General features: G+C 55.6%; 1 protein-coding gene across 6 annotated transcripts in view; it reads left to right on the top strand.

Moving 5' to 3' along the window:
* The window catches only part of IQSEC3 (IQ motif and Sec7 domain ArfGEF 3), a 100,579-nt gene that overhangs the window by 31,859 nt on the left and 55,406 nt on the right, over nt 1–13,314 (top strand). The gene's annotated exons all lie outside the window — the stretch shown is intronic.

The raw sequence follows: 13,314 nt of genomic DNA, 5'->3' as shown, positions 1-13,314 counted from the left end.
TTCCATCTCAGTTCAGTGCATTTCTCTTTTCTTTGCTTGTTCTTTACTTCCCTGGGGGTCAGGATACTCGATTCCAGCCTGAAATGCACCCCATCTGCAGTCTCCTCTTGTTGGAGTGAACTTGGGCAAGTTCCTGGATTCCCCTGGACCCCACTTTCCCCATCTGTACGATGAAGGGGCTGGTCTATGTAGGTAGCAGCATGACTTCCCATCTCACCGAGGCTTCTGGGCTGCTCAGAGCCTGGACGGGCTTTAGGACCCGTCTCACGGGAGGGCAGCAGAAGGTTCTAGCCGCGAGCACCCTGGCCCAGACCTGCTGCACTAAGGGCCACCTCCAGGTTTAAGCCTCAGTGATTCCATGATCCCTTCATTCCTTGGGAAGTAACTGGGCAGTCATCAGAGATGGTAGCTGGTGGGCTTGGGGACGGAAAACCTCCCCAGAAAGGTGTTACTGCTTGTTTTCCCTCAAAGGGAGTCCGAGCGGGTTGGGAGAGGCAGGACCCTGGGGAGGGAATGGTGGGAGGGATGTTGTGCCCAACATCCCTGTTCCCAGCCTTATCCGTGACCTTCAAGCCCCTCCCTTCCCTGTGACCAGCTGTCCCGCCCACAGAGAGCATACCCAATCCCTCCCCCGACCCTGCCCTGAGTTACTGTAAGGAGGTGCCGAGGTCAGAGGCCTTGTGTGCTGTCAGAGCACACGGTGCTGGGTCATCAGGCCCTCAGGGCCACGCTGAGGAGACCCTGGGCTGGGCTCTGAGACAAGCCAGCCTCCCCCCACTGCTCAGCCTGGGTTCCCACCGGCTCAGCAGGGCTCCGGCCGAGATGGCCTCCTCTGGGGTTTCCAGGGATAAGCCAGGTGGTCTCTACAGGGGGCCCAGTAAGGACTCCACGCCATCAGTCAGAGCTCAGGGTCAGGGTCTTTGGTGTGTGAGTGCAGGGCTGGCCACCTCCCTCCTCTGCAGCTGGCCGACAGTGACCCAGGTCAGCAGAGCCTGAGGTGCCATGCCCTCCCTGTCCCCACCCAAGCTGTGGGGCTGAGCAAGAGTCCCCTTCCTGAGCCGCTGGCCTCATCCCCGGCGGGTGGCGGCCCATCACCCCTAGCGCCTCTGATCAGAGGCACAAAGACGAGCTGCTGCAGCCTGAGGGAAACCCTCGGCCCAGGGGAGACCTGGGGGTCCAGGAGAGACCCTTGCCCCTCCCAAAGCCCCAGTCCTGGGGGAGTGTGTGTGTGGGAGGGGCTAGGACGGCCTTCCCCAGCTACCCAAAGGGCAGCCCTGGGGCATGGGGTCAGGAGAAACTGTGTCTTGGGACACGGAGCCTGGGGGGAGTGATGCTCCCAGAAGAGGGAAGACTGGGAGGCCGAGGGACGGGCACAGTGGGCCCAGGGACGGAGTGCAGTGGCGTGGTTATGGGGTTGGCAAGGTCTCTGAGCCTGGACCACCCGTGCATCGCCCCGAGCACACAACCCATGCTTCCCAGGTGACAGGCCCTCGGGTGGGAGCAGCCTCCAGGGACCGCGAGTGGAGTGCATGCCTCCCACCTCCCCCCGCCCCCGCTGCCACTAATGACAGGGCTTTATTCCGGGCGACTGAATAGGCCAGTAATCACAGCCCTGCTTTCCATCCACGGGCTCTCCTCCCTCCGGGGCTCTCAGTGACGTCGGGAACAGTGACCCTGGAGCTGGCCGCTGCGTCCTGCATCTAGAGAAATAGTGGCCCATTTGTCTCCGTGGGTGGCAGCGGCGCCCGAGAGGAGGAAGACTGGCTTCTGTTAGAGTAATGACAGGAGGTGGCGGGGGAGGAGGGGTCAGGAGGGGGGCCACTGGGCAGGAAACAGAGCCACCCCCAGCCCTGGGGAGGGGGAGGCTCTGGGGGGCACGCTGCGTGTTGGGTCCTTCCGCTAGGATGGAAGAGGCACTGATATTACGGAACATGCCAGGGGCGTGGCACTAAGCCCTCAGCACTTGATCTCGCTTCATTCCGTGTGACAGTGCTATGGCCATTTGCAGATAAGGACTGGGGGGTGGAGAGAAGTTTGGGGTCTTGACAGAGGGACCCCTGCCAACTAGTTTTGGAGCCGGAAGGTCAGCCCAGGCCGAACTCCGACAGGCAGCCGCTTTCCACGGAGCTGCCGCTAGGATTTTCTTTAGGAGCACAGGAGGAATCCTTCCAGCCGTTCCATTTGATCCTAAATAACATCTATTTGTTCTGATTATAAGTTACACTTGCTAGTTGTTGGAAATGTGGAAAATGCAGAAGTATAAAGAAGAAAATAAAAATGGAAGGCAGTCATATAGAATGAACCGCTGTTAATATATTAGTGTGCAACCTGCCAGGGTTTATTTTTCTAGGCTGGGTTTTACATTTTCCCCTCAGGAAAGAAAAAACGATTTTGTAGCCTGCCCTTCCCACGCAGGGCACCGCAGCCAAGGAGAGCCTGCCGCCCTGACCACTCCCTCCTGGTGCCCCTGCCCCCATCACCTGCCAACCAGCCAGGCGGGGGGCCCTGCTTGGGACCCCTGAGGAGGGGACACCCAGCCAGGAGCAGTGTTGCAGGGAGAGCCCTGCGTCAGTATCCACCCCATCTTGTCTCTCCCCAGCGGGCCGGAGGCCTGATCAATGGACCAGCCAGAGTTTACTCAGGGATCACAGAGCAATTAAATTCTCAAATCGATACAGTTTAGGCTTCAAACAGCTGGGCTCTGGGGCCACTGAGTCCTGTGCCGGCTGCATTAGTCGCACCCAGGCTCCAAGGCTGCTGGGAACCCTGCCCCACCCCCCGTGGAAGTGGGGAGGGTCATTCTGGGGCTGCAGAACTGCATGCTCTTCCCCAGAGAAGCACAGAAAGGCCTCAACTTCCCTCGTGGCCCTGGGTGGAGGCAGGGCAGGGGTGGAAGCAGGCCCACCCGGCCTGCCCGGCCCCCAGTCTCTGGGGTCCTTGCATCTTCACGCCAGGAGGGCCACGGGCAGCAGAGAGGCCAGGGGGGAGCTGTCCGGTCTCCGAGGAGACCGGAGATTCGTTTCCAGAGGTCTTTGCAGGGGTTGGGGTCCTGCACCCTGAGCCAGGGCTGTGAAGACCCCCAGGGTGCGCTGCCCTGGAGTGGAGCCCAGGAGGGACCCCTGGGGGTTGAGGACCACCGTCCACGGTGGGCGCGGCAACCTGCCTTCAGCGCAGAGCAGCGGGCGTGGGGAGAGGCTGCTCCTCCTTCCCTGGGCTTTGTGAGCAGATGTGCTCCCTGTCCTCTGAGGGTCCCCATGTCGTCGCAGCAGAGTCCAGCTCGGCTGGCTCCATACCAGAGGGTGACCTCAACGGAGGTGGCAGAGGAATTTGGTCCTGGAGCTACGGAAGTCCGTCCCCTGTCACTTTACCCCTCTGTGCTCTTTGCCCCACCTGTGTCTTCCCTGCCAGACCCCAGAGACACAAAAGACAAAACAGATGCTGTCTGGGTGGGGACGTCCCCCTAACTCAACGGGCAGCAGGAAAGCTCTGTCCTGAGCTGCTGTCTGCCGTTCTGCTCTGTGGGACGTGGGACTCGTGTCTGGAACAATCTCCTGTGTGCTTTCCTCCCAGGCCTGGCCATCCTCTGAGATGGTCTCTCCCAGGACCTAGGTGGTCACCAGAGGTACTCAGGAAACGCACCTGCCCAGGGGGCGGTGCCTGGGCCGCCATGTGAGCCAGGCCAGGCTGGGCCCGCCTCCAGACAGCCCGCTTACCGTCAGCAGCGTGTTTGGAGCAGGTTAGAGAATCCCTCCTCCCTCGGTGTTTCTATTATGTGTCCCTGCACCCACGAAAGGGACGGAGAATGCTGGCTGTCATGTGCTGAGCGCGTGCTGTGTGCAATAGATACGGGTATTATTTAATTCTCACTGAAAACTCATAAAATGTTGTTATTCCATGTTACACACAAGGAAGCTGAGGCTCAGAGGTGATGAATGACGTCCACGGGCCGTAAACCTGGAAAATAGCACAGCTGGGACTTGAACCGCGTCTGTTACGGCTTCTATCACTGTAGACAAAAGAAGGGAGGGGTTCGCTGGCGCAGGAAGTGAAGTGTGGCCACCACCCTGCACAGCCCCTCCCGGAGAACCTGGCTCGTGGTCCAGGGACCGAGAAGTCGGGGCCTTTCCCTGCCACCCCGCTCCCAGCAGGAGACTCAGGCAGCCTTAGGTAAACACATCAGCACAACCAGACTGAACAGAGAAATGACCAAGAGAGTATTTTTAGAGGAGAAAAGCTCTAGGCTTTATTATTTAAAGAAATAAACATGGGAGCTCCCTGGTGGTTTAGTGGTTAGGATTCTGGGCTCTCACTGCCGTGGCCTGGGTGCAGTCCCTGGTCGGGGAACTGAGATCCCACAAGCCGCGTGGCATGGCCAAAAAAAAAAAAAAAAAAAAGAGAGAGAGAGAAATAAACATAACTAAGATAATACTTCCAGAATAACAAAATGAAAGCTACCACAAGGATGGGCATTTATTAATGCAGAGTTTTGTCCAGTTTGGGGGGGAAACAAATTCTTGTTCCATTTGCTGAAAACTTCTTGTTTGAATCTTTTGGATATTCTTTTTTCATTCCCAGAAAGTGTGGCCTCTCTTTGCAGGCCTAGAGATTCTTCTAACCTCACTGTTTCCTGAGCTGTCTTGTTTTCTCCTCTGAAAGGTCATCTTTACCTGTTCATTTATCTTGTAACCGATAACACAACTATGAAAATGACATAATTCCAATAAGCGTTTCTGATGGATGGAAACAGAAAGAGTTTTAAATGCGTTTCCTCAGACCCCAAATGAGGAAATAATCTTAGTCTATAGCAGGATGGATGCATGAGATCAGGCGTTCTTCAAGAATTTACTGCCTTTGAGAGGCATTGGAATGGTTTAAGAAAGGAGATTTTTAGAGATTACTTTTGTGACGATTAAAAAACAAAACAAAACAGGAAAGACAGCCGTTGGCGAAGGAAGACGTGTTTTTCTGTCTGGAGCCGGGAGAAGTGTGGCAGAGCACAGAGAAGGGGTCTGTGGACTTGGAACCACAGGCCGTCAAGGTGGCAGAGAACCAGGAAGCCTTGGCCCTTTACTGCCCAGACAGGAGACCCAGGAGAGGAAGTGCCTCACCCCAGGTCTCCCGCTGCTGATGCTGGCGTCATGCAGAATAGGGTGGGCTCAGGCCACCCGACAGCGCTGGTGTCCCTCCCGCCCCCCACTGCTCCAGGCCCCAGTGTCCTCAGCTATCACACGGTGGGTGACCCATCTAATCCCCGAGGCCCCCCAGAGTGATTCTATAGGAAGGTAAGGAGCTGCCTTGGCCGGAGGAGGCATCCACATCCGGCCAAGGGACCAGGAGCATTTGCAAAGCAGGATAAAGCAAAGTGGTGTGACCTGAATAGGAGCGCCTGGGCGGAGGCTCGTGGGGAGGAAGCCCTGGAACCTCAGTCAGAGGAGTGCTGGGAGGAGGGCTGGCCACGGAGTTTCTTTCTCCATTTCACTTACTGTGAAAACACAAAAGGCGGTTTTAAAGGAGACCAGCCTCACCTCACAAGCATGACCCCACAGCCCTCGCATGACCACCTGTCTCGTTTCCGTCCCTGTCGCCTCCCCAGGGTGCGGCCTGGGAGCTGGGCTGGGCCCCCCGGGAAGGAGGGAGCGTTCGGTGGCAAGCCAGCCTCGGCCTCAGCTAACTGTGTGCAGCGTCTGCCAGGTGACAGGCTCCTTCCCACCCTCCACGCCACCGGTCCTCCCCACAAACCTTCAAAGGCACGAGGGCGAGAATCCCTGTGTCCAGTTTTCAGCCGAGGAAATGCTCAGGGAAGGGCAGCAACTTGCTCAGGTTCTGGAGGTGAAGACAGAGCCCGTACAGACAGAGGAGCGGCGGGGCGCCTCTTTCTTGTTACTGTTTGACGGGTCAGGCCTGGGCCCGCCACCCCCCGCAGGCTGGCGGGATCTGGTGTGGGCACCGGGTTCTAAGTCTAGGCTGCAGTCTTGCAGGTTTGGAGAATCCATTAGGCGTCCCTGTGGTTCTTGGATTCCAGGGGGACTGACTCACCAGAAACAAATTCATGAGAGACTGATGTATCATATTAGTAAGAATTTACTAATTCGTAACAAGAAACGACTCTGGTAAACAGGAGACTCTTAATTACTGACCAGTGAAGAACTCTACAATACAAGGGAATACAAAGAATTCCCTTTCTTCTCTGAGGGCAGAGAGATGAGCACCAGATTCTTGTGGATTCCCTTCTAGGTCAGAAAGGAGGAGGGTGAGGAGGTGGGATAGGAGTGCCCTGGGCTGGAAGGTGAGCTCAGGAAGACTTCAAGGAAGCACAAGGATGTGGAGCAGCTGAGAGCACAGACAGAGTAACTCAAATCCAGGTTCACGTCCTGGCTTGGCCACTTACAAACTCTGTGACCTTGGTGCAATTACTGAAGCTTTCGAATCCGCGATTTTCTTATCTGTCCAATGGGGACAACAGTAGCACTTAGCTCTTAGGGTGGTTGGGAGGATTCAACAACATGACGTGTGCAAAGGTGTCTGGTATATAGTAGGCACTCAATAAATGCTAGCTGGATTTTTCAAGAGCAGAGAGGGAGAAATCAGTTAAGATCCAGGAGTCCCAGGAGAAGGGGTCTAGAAACTCAGGTGTGACTGAGAAATACTTAGAAAGAGTGGGCCGACTCCTTCAGGGGATGGGGTCCCAGCAGGAGCCCCTAGTATGGCAAGCAGGAGGGGACCCACTACCCTGCATCTTGCTCAGGGTCGTTGAGCTGTGCCCTTCAGGGAGAGGGTCCAGTCCCTCCTTTGGACAGCAGGGAATGGGCATGGGGGAGGGGGCCGCTTTCAGATGTTTCTACTCAAGCCTAGCCCGTGACCCACAGAGTTGGCTGGAGAGAGAACGAGAGAGAGAAGCAGGGCGGGGTGGGGGGGTGACTCAAGAACTGAGGGACCAATTTGGGGAAGAGATCAAAGAAGCCAAGAGCCCTGATGAATGACAATCAAGCAGGGCCAACAGGCCCAGAGAGGAGATTTTCTAGATGTCAGGGCAGGGGAGGAAATCATTTAACCCAGCACTGGTCTGTCACAGTGCAGCGAGGATGCGATTAAGGGCAGAGACATTTTATCAGGAGCATCTTCTAGCCAGCCGACAGTTTGGCTTCCTCTTAAGAGGAGGAGACAGTTTAGCCCCCGCAGGGAAAGGTTTATGGTCTGGCACTGACCCCTGCCCTGCCTGGAGGCGGGTGGCTCCCCACGCTGGGAGCTCTGGAGCTTCTCCCCAAAGCCATTGTGTCCTGCATTGCTGGCCCTTCCTCCCAAACACTTTTGGAGATGACCCGTGAAACCCACAGGCATGTGCGAAATTGCCTGGCCATTCTGATACTGTGAGCTTGGAGTGGTTTCTACTGCAGCAAGAAAGATTGAAGCTAGACATTAAGAAGGACTTCCAGGAGGAAAGGTGAAGATAAGGAAGGTGACCATAAAGAAACAGGCAAGGAACCTTGCTCCATAGTAACCTGACAGATGTCTAGAGCAATGTCCTACCCTGCTGGTGATTCTGCCATTTCCATCTCTAGTGTCACAAGACTCCTGATTTTTGGCAAGCACACATCTGACTGCCACAGGCACCTGTAGGCCATCAGAGACCTTTCCCCTGATGTGGGGTGGAATGGGAGGAGGTGGGAGGATAGCCTTCCCTGAAAATGGCTCAGGACCAAGGAAATGTAGGAAACATCTCTGCTGGGTGAGGTAGGGCTGGTTTGGGTGGACCTGGAGGAGGGAAATGGAGAGACGTGGTCTCATGCCCCGCCTCTGGGATGGGCTGTCTGCACATGGTTTGTGTGGGCCACCATCACAGGGCTCTCGGAGGGATCCAAGAAGGACCAGACGAGGTCTTTGCTCTCCAGGGAGAGCACAACAGCCCAGAAGCCAGGGAAGCACAACAGGCCCAGATTAGGGGAGGAAACCTGCATTTACCGAGCATCAAATAGGTGCCAGAGGCTTTATGGTCGTTGTTTTATTAACTCTCCCAGCAACATAGGTATCCCCACCTTACACAGGACTAAACGAGCTCAGAGGAGTTAAGGAACTAGCCCAGCTCCACACAGCTAGTAAGAGGTGGGATTTTAACCACAGCCGTCTGTCTGGTTCTTTTTTTTTTTTTAATAAATTAATTATTAAAAATTAAATTATTATTACACATTTATTTTATTTATTTATTTTTGGCTGCATTGGGTCTTCGTTGCTGTGCACGGGCTTTCTCTAGTTGCATCGAGCTGGGCTACTCTTAACTGTGGCATGCAGGCCTTGTGGTGGCTTCTTTTGTGGAGCACGGGCTCTAGGTGTGCAGGCTTCAGTAGTTGCAGCACGTGGGCTCAGTAGTTGTGGTTCGCAGGCTCTAGAGCGCAGGCTCAGTAGTTGTGGTGCACGGGCTTAGTTGCTCCGCGGCATGTGGGATCTTCCCAGACCAGGGCTCGAACCCGTGTCCCCTGCATTGGCAGGTGGATTCGTAACCACTGCACCACCAGGGAAGCCGGTGCTTTTGCTTTTTATCTTCTTATTTGACAAAATAACATGTTGGAAATCCTGAAAAGGAAAACGATGGTTGCTACTTATATAGGGCTTAGAGCACCTCACATACATTACTACTGCGATCCTTTCCTAGAGAGGAAAGTAAGGCCCAAGGAGGTTAGGAGACTTGCCCAAGGCCACACGCAGGTGCGTGGCAGAGCCCGGCCGCCTGGCGCCGGGTCTGCGTTTGTAACCTCTACCCTGTGCTGTGCTGAACTATGAGTTGGCCGACACTGCCTCGTGTGCTCCCTCCTCTCAGGGACCCCAAAGGCACTCACACCCTTGGCCTGGGTGCCAGCGGCTCACAGGCTGATGCTTCTCCCGAGTCCACCTCTCCCAGCCTCACCTGGCATTTCCATGGGCTACTTCCAGGCCTTCTGCATGGCTCCGGACGGTCCCCATGGTGCCTTTGGAAATCGCTACCCATCCGGCCACACAGGGCCAGAAGCAGGGCTCCTTAGGGAGCAAGTCCATTTTCTCACTCGAGAGCCCTCCTTGCTGCAGTGACGGGCACAGCCCTGCTGCGTCAGAGCCCTGCCATCTTTCCAGTCCGGTTTGGAGCTGGGGGCTGGGGGCCGTCCCCCGGGAGGGCCTCCTGCCCCTTCCTGGGCTCTGCTAGACCGTGAGAGCTCCCGAGCCGCACCCCCCAGCACGAGGCGCACTTGGCGCCCCCTGCCCAGCGGCCAATGCCGCTTATGCAACGTGACAGGAGGAGATTCGCCCCTAAGGAGAAGCTGGGGACGGTAAACACAAATCCAGGACAGGCATTCCTCCGAGGGGAGAAGGAGGAACCCACGGGTATGGCCGGGCTCTTTCTTGAGCTGGGCGCAAGCGAAGATTTTCCTCTGAACCTCGCATACACGTTATTCATATTTGCACGTATCAGATAGTTCATAACAAAAGGAAAACATGGACTAAAAGCCAGAGTTCACTAGGCTGTAACTCTTCAGTGCAGCTGTGAGGTGACCGTGGGGTGTGTCAGGGACAGATTACAGGCCATACTTCCGCGGCTTCATCCTCAGGGTGGGTGAGAGGGGAATGTGGGCAGACACGGGAGGTAAGAAAGCCTGAGGTGTATTCAGGGGCTCAGAGGTGCGTGCGCTTGTGAGCTGTGTGCCATGTGTCAGGCAGCGAGCAGGGAGGGCGTCCTTAGAGCCTGATTTTGCTTCCAGATCCACGTCTACTGGGAGGAAATCAAACGCTCAAAAATATTAGGCTTCCAGGGGCAATAAGATGGCGTTAGTCTGTGTGGCCCAGCTTGAGTCCGTGAGGGAGGCGTCCTGAGGAAGCTTCTAGGTGAGGCCCCCCTGGTGCTGGCGTCCTGCCGAGGAGTGGGCTACGCAGGGGCCGTTTTCATGTTGGACTCTGGGGCCCCACCGTGAGTGGGCCTGGGTCTGGGGAGGCCACAGGCCCGGAGGAGGACTGATGCCTTCAACAAGAAACCCCCCCAGACAAACCCACCCAGCCAGCACCTTCTGGGGCAGCTGTGCAACCAAAGCCCGGAGTCTCCAAGGAGCCGATGGGAGACAGTAACTCACTCTCTCTGGGCCCTTGGGATGTGTCACAGCCAATGAAGGCAGGGCGGCCTCTGCAAGCAGACAGCAGGGAAGACACAGCTGCCCTCCTCCAGGGCGTTCTATTGTGAACTCTGGCTTCCAGCTTGGATGACGCGGGGTCAGGGAGGTGAGGGAGGCGGGGAGGATTCGTTGTGCCCCTGGGTGTGGTGTGAACAGGAAGGTGCCGGCGGCCGGCACTTCCTAGCCTGTGCTTGGAATCAGCACCGAGTGAATCTGTTTCTTACGCTGGCCCTCTGTTCACTGCAACCTCTCCCCAGTACCATCTGGGACACCCAAGGACACTTGGCTCCCCTTGCTTGGCCTGTATTCTGACCACCTGAGATCACTTCATCGATTCAGGAGAGGGAGAGACAGGAGTGTTTTAGTAAAGGCTGAAAAATCTTGAGATGTGAGGCTCTTTGTTAGCTTTTGTCTGGAAAATGTCTAGTTTCTTTGTCCCAGAAGAGCTTTAAGAAAGGCTGGCAGAGACCGAGATAATCTAGTGCAATTGGTCAGGCCCTCTGGGGGAATCTTGTAGCCCAAGGAGTCCTCCAGCCTTCAAAACACTCCTGGCTGGGTCTCCGGTAATTGCTGCTCTGGCCTTTTCAGGGAGGGGAAAGCAGCCCTCTCTCCCCGCCCATCACCCCCACCAACAAGCTGCAGGGGCTGGGCCTCCAGGCTCCTCCTCATCCCTCTCTCCGCCTTCTTGCCAGGACCTAGGTGCCCCCTCCCCTGAAGTCTTCCCCTCCCCAGGCATAGCACCCCCCCTCCCTGGCCCTCACAGGCTCTGCAGTAGCTCCTGTCCCCTCAGCTCCTGGCAGTGGGCAGCGTGTGCCTGGGAGCCCGGGAAGGACACCACCGCCGGGACCAGCTCCCTGGCAGGGGCTGCATAGCCGCCCTCCCTTCTCCCTCATCCTTCTTAGGGACGTATTTTCCACGGTGGCCAGCACACCAGCCTGGGAGGTCACTTCATCTTCATCACTCTCTTAGAAAGGAGATATTCACACCCCCATTTTGCAGATGAGAAAACTGAGGTGCAGAAAAGTTAAATGTTTCGCTCGAAATCACCTGACTAGTGAGTCATAGGACCAGGGGCTCCCTCCACTCAAGCTCTCTTACCCGTGAGCGAGGATCCATCGGTATTGAGGGGAACAGTGACCGGTGTCTGAAAGCCCTGTGGTGTGTGAAACCCTCACGTTTCCTCTGTATGATCAGAGCTGCCTGCAGCACTTGGTGCAGTCCTCAGCATATGGACAAAATCCATGATCACCCCTCCAGAAGAGCGTTTTCAGCCCGATCCGCAGAAGCTGTAAAGCCTCTGAAAGTGGAGGTAAAGCTCGGCGGGTATGAAATCACGTGCATTTTCTGGGAAGAGAGTCCAGAGCCTTTGTCAAAGGCGTCCGGAGCCCAGAAAGGCTTTACAGGTCTGGGGGCAGGGAGACCAGGGTAATCCTGGCTGACAAGGAAAAGGAAGGAAAAAGAAAAGCTGGGTCTCCATCACTGACTGGTGCCTCTGGGAAGGAGACTCTGAGTTCAGGGTGCCGGATGCTTACTAGAGGATGCTTGGGGTCAACACGCATGGAAGGGAGGGCAGGAACACGGCATGGGGCAGAGAGAGAGGTCAACCCGTGTTGGAGGTCCACCAGAAGCCTCGGCTAATCCCACGGGAGCTCTGGAGGGAGAGTGACCTATCCAACCCATGTTGGGTCATATGGCTGAGCCTTTATGTCCCCTCTTTGTCAGCTGTTGGATGCAGATAGCCCTGGGGAGGATGTGACTTTGGCCCAGTAGCTCACTGCAGTTCCTGAAGGAACTGGGGTGGGGGGCAGCTGACAGCTGAAGGCAATCTTCAACAGCACCTCCAGAGCTGGGCAAGCAGTCCTTGAAGGAGGGTCTGGGTGGTACACCACCAAGCTCACCGCAGTATCTCTGCCCTTGGGAAAGTATAAAACATCAAACGCCATCCATCCATTCATCCCTCCCTCCCTCCCTCCATCCATCTATTCATCCATCCACCCATCCATTCATCCATCCACCCATCCATCCCTCCCTCCATCCATCCACCCATCCACCCACCCATCCCTCCATCCATTTAACATTTATTAAACATGACTTATAAGCCAGCCCACTGTGATAAGCACCCGTGACAAAAAGGTGTACATAGCACCGTCTGGTGGAAGACAGAGACATATCAATGAATAATTAGGGCACAAAGTGGTCATTGCTAAAATAGAGGCAAGTGCCAAGAATTATTGGAGCATATTGTAGGGGGGACTCTTCCTGGGGCAATGAGTGAGTCCTGAAAGAGTTGACAAGGCAGAGAAAGGAATGGATGGAAGGGTTAGGGGCATGAGGCATTTCAGGCAGGAGGAAGTCACGGGAGAGGCATGGTGGTCTGAGGGTGTGTGGCAGATTTGGGGAGAGTTTCAGCGTGGACAGAGTGGCTAGGTGACTCCTGGAGGTGAGGCTGGGAAAGGAGACGGGGGTGAGATCATGAACGCTCTCGAGTACCACACGGCTACGGACACGAGTAGAACAATGAGCTGTATCCGGCATTACTGAAAAGTCACTGCTGGGTTTTGAGCAGAGGATTGGCGTTAAAACATCGCATTTCAGGAAGTCAACTCTGATAGCAGAGATGATAGACAGGCTGGGTGGTCACTGGAACCTCAGGGGAGTCCTATATGTGCCAGGACCAGGCTTGCTCAGTGGGTACCTGGAACCCCACTAAACGCAAGCCAGTGTCTCACATGAGTGACCCTCCCCTGAGGATGCTGAGTTTCAACACCAATCATTCTGGTCCTGTGTGCATGTAGTATTCCTCTGAGCAACTGCTTGTTCCCCCAAGTTGTCAAAGACTTTCATTTCCCATACTCACATCCTGCGTTCTCAAGCGTGGCGTAACCTCCGTGGATGGCCTAGGCCCCTGTACGTGTATCAGCCTAATGTCATGTGGGTGCAACCAAAGCCTTCTAAGAACCTCTCATTCTGATGCCACCCACATTCTACTTTTCCCTTCTCAAATGGGTGCCCCAACCCAGGCAAGACTCTTGTGACTAGCATCTCCCATATGTCAGCAGTGACCTTAAGTTTCCCCAGGCTAGTGGACTACCACTCAAGGAATCTGTTTCTGCAGCTGGATATGAAGCCCAGGACAGCTAAGTTCACCAGGATTCCTCTCCAGAAGCTCAAGGAAGGGGCTTAA

Source organism: Balaenoptera borealis (genome assembly GCF_965194805.1).
Source record: "Balaenoptera borealis genome assembly, chromosome: 13".
Taxonomy (NCBI): Eukaryota; Metazoa; Chordata; class Mammalia; order Artiodactyla; family Balaenopteridae; genus Balaenoptera; species Balaenoptera borealis.
The sequence above is the reverse complement of the archived record's forward strand: the minus strand, read 5'-3'. Positions and strand labels throughout refer to the sequence as shown.